Below are 6,085 nucleotides of genomic sequence, written 5' to 3' on the forward strand. Positions count from 1 at the left end.
GTTCTTAGAGGATGGATCACTTTCTCCTCCATATATGGCCTACACCCCTAACTATTGATCAGCGGCATTGAACTGCAGTGTCCAACTGATGAGTGTAGTGTCCAGACTGATTTCTCTGTGGGGTGAGAAATCAGTCCTTAGAAGCCCCTTTATCAAGGGCCCTACCATCTATTAAAATTGCTCACCTCTTTTAGTCAATTTTTTGGCACACTTTTTGTCCTCCCCAACTTTGATTCAACAAATATCTGTAAAGCACGTATCAAGTTCAAAAGGCAGTGTGTAAAATATATATAGCATACCTTCTTCTCAAGCCTTCATGGTCTCATGAAGGAGACAGACACATGCAGGAGTCACAAAAATACAAGGCATATTATGAGAGGTGCTGTAATCCATTAAGGAATGACGTACAGGGTTATGAAGGGAAGGGACCTTGAGCAGCTTCCTGGAGGGAATAGACTTTGTACTGGGAAGGGCAGGCCTCTGATAAGAAGCTGAGAGGGTGTGAGCCCCTGGGGAACATAAAGGCTGTTGATTTCACTGGACTTTTTTCTCCTTTGTGAATAATTACCTTTAGATTCACAGCTTGTTTTTCTGCTCAGTCTAACCACTGCCAACTTCAAAGCATCGCACAAGTTGCAATATATGGACAAGCACTTACTTAGTAGATCCTGGCATCCCAGAGGAGCTCTTCTGGGCCACCTGATAGCCACAGGAGCCAATCAGCAGGTTACAAGCACTTCAGGACGTTCTTTCTTCTGACCCCTCTGACTCAAAACAACGCTACATTTGGTTCCCTGTACTAACATCCCTTTTTCCCTTCCTTCAAGGGACATTTCCCACTGTGAACCTTCCTTCCCTGACAAGTCTCTCTTACCAGGTATAGTAGATTAAAGTAGGCCACAAATTCTTTGCTTCTCCTCCCATTGAGAAGCGGACTCTGATTTCTTCTTGAATCTGGGCTGATTTAGTGACTTGCTTGACCAGTGTATGTGGCAGAAGTGATATTTTGGGACTTCTAAGCCTAGGCCAAAGGAACCTTGTACCTTCTACCCAGGACTCTTGGAATACTCCCTCTGAGGACCCTGAGCTGCTAAGGAAGTCTAACTACCCTTAGACTGTCACATGGAAAAAGCCACATATAAGTGCTTCAGTTAGCAGTTTCAGTTTAGTTTAGGTTTCTAGCCATCCCCACCAGGGTACCAGATGTGAGCAAAGCTGTCTCGGACCCTCCAAACCAGCCCATCTACCAGCTGCATACAAACAAGTAACTTCCATCGGTAAACATGGAACCGAAGAATCATCTAGCTGAACGCTGCCTAAATTTAAGTGAAACCAGTGACATGTAAAATCATGAGAATTATAGTAAAATGGTTGTTGTTTTAAGTCACTAGGTTTAGGGGAAGTCTTTTATGCGGCGTTAGATAACTGGAATACTAGATCTGCAACCTCTAAGGCTAGTTTATGTCAGATTCCATTGTGGTCATCCTACTCTCCTTAAACCTTTTCAAGCACCTAATTCCTAACACATTGGTACCGTGCAATAGTTCCATGTATGCAATTGCTCACCTTGGGAGGTGAATTAGCTGAGGTAGATGCCAACCTAGGGCCAAACATATGTATGTGGACAAGGACATTCATATCCGTGGAATTGGTTACACTCCTTCATCATTCATTCAACAGATGTTTGTTAATTGGTATCATCAAGTTGATCAACATCCAGACCAACCCTTGGGATGTTTGCAGTAAGGTCACATTTCCCTAATAGCTGTCCAGCTCCAGGGTTAGGGTCAACAAGTACAAGGAAACACTGTGGTGATCTATAAGGTTCAGCACCCCCCTCACCCTTGTGCCCCAGCATTTGGTCTTTGTAATCAGGGAAATGGCCCTGTTTCTCAGCCTACAGAGGTACTGGGAAGAAGTCTTGACACAAGACAATGAACAGATTCAACATATTGTTCCCATGCACTCTTCTGTCTTTTGCATTAAAATGTAATATCAACTTCCATGCCCTTTTGGGACATTTGTTAAAGAGTATTAGCACTAAATAAGCCCTGCTGTCTAAAATTCAGTCAATAGGTAACTTCAGCACTTGCTCCTTTCATATTAGCAAATATATGTTTGAACACACTAAGTGGGCAGAAGCCATTTTTGGTGGCAACATTCCAGATTTGTAGCCACTATAAAAACTTACTCAAATTAACTACAGAAGTTACAATGGCCAGGCACTTCAGCCAACCTCATTATCAGAGCACTAGCCTCTGAGCTCCTTTTCTTAGGCACACTCTGGAGGCTGCTATAAGACCTGCTGAACTTGTGTAGCCATTTAGGTGATGAGGGGCTGGCTTTGTTACTTTAGCTTTTGGCAAATTCATAAAGAGAAAAAGTGAAACCACCTGGTCTATAGGGTAGGCCATACTACAAGCGGAGAACCCTTAGCACTGCCTCTTGTGAGGGCCTTGGAAGGGGAGTTCCTTGCTGTGGACTATTGATGATCCTAGAGGCTCTAAATGGAGCCTGAATAATCCTGCCTACAGCTTGCTAGCCACGTTTTAGCAGTTGGAGACAAATAGCTATTGTCGCTTTCCTAACTGCTCATTCATTTCTCTGTGGATAGTTAGTGCAAAGGGTTCAAATGATTTCCGCAGGTTGAAACAGCTGCTCAGAGACTGAGCTAGGACTAGGACACAAGTCTCTTGATTCCCAGTCCAGTGCTTGGCCACAATAGTACCTGCTCCCATTGACATTTTGTTAACATTATTGCCTACAGAAGGCCGCTGTTAAAATGAACTATTTCCCTTTTCATGAGCACGTTAGAAGAGTGTGTCAGCAGCCCACAAATCTTGGAAGATGGGGCCTGCCTGAGAAGTACAGACTCACATCAAAAAAGTAATCATATTGAAACAGGATCAGGACAGCTGATCTCACGTAGGATTTGAGCACTGCTTCTGAGTGGACAGGGTATTTCGAAGGAAACTTTGGATGTCAAAATAGTGAAGGGACTTGGGGGAACATTTTAATGGCTTGTAGGAATAATGAAACAAAATACAGGAATTAGGATAGTCCCAGGAAGACTGGAATACTTGGCTATAATGTTAGAGTAATCTAAGATGGCGGTGGAGATGGTATAATATAGAATAGTAATTAAATATGCATTCTGGAGTCCAACAGATCTGTGTTTAAATTTTGCTCTGTAATTGATGAGCTGTGTGACCTAGGCTGCAGAATAAGGGAAATAGTCTCATAAATCCTGAATGGAGCAAGTGATGTCCTTGAGTCTGCAGTAAGAATAGATGATGCTGATATGGTAAAGGGGCCAGTCAAGGTCCTCCGTTTGAAAAGTTTCACCTGGTGTATTATACTCAAAACAATCCCTGGCTCCACACATCCTACTAAATGAAACAGATTATTGGATGGAAGAATCCCTTTCTCTGGCTGAGCTTCTTTGAAATTCACAGCGAGGACGTGTTATAGTATTTGGATGTTCGACTCCTCAGAACCATGTCTCTAAGCCTCCAATGCCATTTATCCCCCTTAATTGCTCCCACTTGTAGAGTCCAAGTCTGAGTTTCAAGAATAAAGCCTGCCACTCTATAGAGGTGGATCTATATAGGAGAGGTGGCACAATACAGAAAGCAGGCTCAGAAGTCCTTCTACCTGAGTTTAAATATATGCTCAACATTTACAAACAGTGTGACCTTGGGTGAGTAAATTCACTCCTCTGAGCTTCAGTTTTCTTATCTAAAATGAGGATAATACTAGCACTCACTTTTTATGGGTCATACCTCATTTAAATGAGATAACGTACATAAAGCACTTAGCATACTGCCTGGCGCATAGCAAGCACTTAAAGAACGTTAGCTATAATCTAAAAGAAGCAGTGCTCCCTCTGTTATGAGAGAGTTCACTTTCATCAGTGACAGTGTGCTTGAAATGCATGCACTGGGGTTCACATTGCTCATCTGGTGATGAGTCAAGATGGTGTACGTTTAGAAGAACTTTAGGCCCCTAAATGCCTTGGCGGCAGCTGGAGTCCAAATAAACCCACATCCCTATCTCAGGAGCAATGCCAGGCTGGAGTAGCTGGGGATAAACCCTGTATCCTCCATATGGCATTCATGGTCTCAGGGGCCTGTCACTACAGCACACTGCCCACCTTGTTTGGCATCACCTAGCTCACTGATCTAAAAGGATGGGGCTTGGGAAATTGATTTCCAGACTACTGGGGCACACTTTTCCAAGTGTGCCTAGAGGTCCTTAGAACTATCCCAAACTCTGGGGCTCACAACTGCAATAACATTATTATTTTTTTTTTTTTGAGGAAGATTAGCCCTGAGCTACCATCTGCTGCCAATCCTCCTATTTTTGCTGAGGAAGACTGGCCCTGAGCTAACATCCGTGCCCATCTTCCTCTACTTTATATGTGGGATGCCTGCCACAGCATGGCTTGCCAAGTGGTGCCATGTCTGCACCCGGGATCCGAACTGGCAAACCCTGGGTCACTGAAGTGGAACATGCGAACTTAACCGCTGCATCACCGGGCCGGCCCCTACAATAACATTCTTGGTCCTGATGACAGATGAGTTACTTGGAGACTGCCCTCTTGAAAAACCTTCCTCTTCATTATCCAGATGGTGGCACTTGCCTTGGCTTCCTACACTGTATAAAGAAGGGTTTGAATTACATGATCTCCAAAATCTCTGAATCTGAAAGTCCACGATTCTATTAAACAATCTTTCTGTACAGTTTTTCACTCCTTTGGTTGGACATTGTTGGTTTTACAGCCCAGACTGTCTGTCTGGGTAAATAATGGTGATTGGTTTTGCACCTAGTAGGATTTTCATGTGATTTTTACCCTCCTGTTTTTGTTTTTTTTTTCATTTAAAATGTTTCTGCTATCAATCTCTCAGGTGTCTGGGACATAATCTATATAGTGTATTTGACAGAGAAAATACTGGGAGAAGAGACCAATTAGGTTTCTATTTCAATAGGTCAGAATTACATGATGAGTCAAGAGAAGAAAAAAGATTAGGGGAGAAAAGCGTGAGGTGATTACTAGGGAAAATGATGGTGTCAGCAAAGCATGATGAGTCTGAACTAATGATAGTGGTACATCCAAGTGGACGTGAAAGCTGATGAAAAAAGTCAAACTAGAACCTAGGTGAGTTATTAAGGCTTGAGATAGAGGAGAGGTGAGGAGGAGCATAGAGCAAGATAGAAGAACATGGACAAGCCAGAATTAGGGATAGGAGATAAAGGACCCACATAGGCAATGCGCTTACTGATACTAAAAATTAACCTGTGTGACCAGTCCTCTCCAGTTCCTGAGTCAATCTTGAAAAGATGGGAGCCATAGTAGAAATTCCACCCACACCCACAAAGGAGGTTGAAGGAAGAGTTTGAGGGAAGCTAGGAGGTAAGTGTCTAAAACACCTTGGCTCATTATCTGATTGACCAAAGACAAGAATCCTGGGCCTCTAACACTCACCAAACAGTGGCCTAATTCCTGGATTGCCATGATTGCCTACTCTGTTGGAATGGTTTCTGCCCCAATTCCTGATTCTCACTCCATTCTCCTTCTGGGGTCAAAATACTACTCTGAATCTCAGTCCACTTGGCTAGCGTCCCAACTTGTTTCTTGGCCTATATCAGGCTCCTCCGACTGAAGAATAGACCACTGATTAGTGTTCTGCTTCAAATCAGAGACCTCCTCCTCTCTTCTCACTCCATCTTCAATTTAAAAACTAAATAACAAAAGCTAGAGACTTCTGCAACTAACTACCCCCATCTGCATACTTTTCAACCCTGGGCTGTCAGCTCCACCTGGGTTGGAACCACACCTTCTTGGACACTACGATTAGGCTTTCTGCCACCTCTTTGCATTGGAGAAAGAAGAGAGGGCCCAAGAGAGTGTGCTACCTCTGGAGCCAGGGAAGGAGAAATTTTTAGGGAAAGAGCCAGTTTTCAAGCCAGTCAATTCCTGCAGAAAGATGAAGGAGAATGAAGATGGCCTTAGATCATTTGATTTGATGAGAAGTAGGTCCTGGTGACAATGAGGGAGGGTGATTTCAGTAGTGCAGTGGAGACA

Source organism: Equus asinus, chromosome 2 (assembly GCF_041296235.1).
Source record: "Equus asinus isolate D_3611 breed Donkey chromosome 2, EquAss-T2T_v2, whole genome shotgun sequence".
NCBI lineage: Eukaryota > Metazoa > Chordata > Mammalia > Perissodactyla > Equidae > Equus > Equus asinus.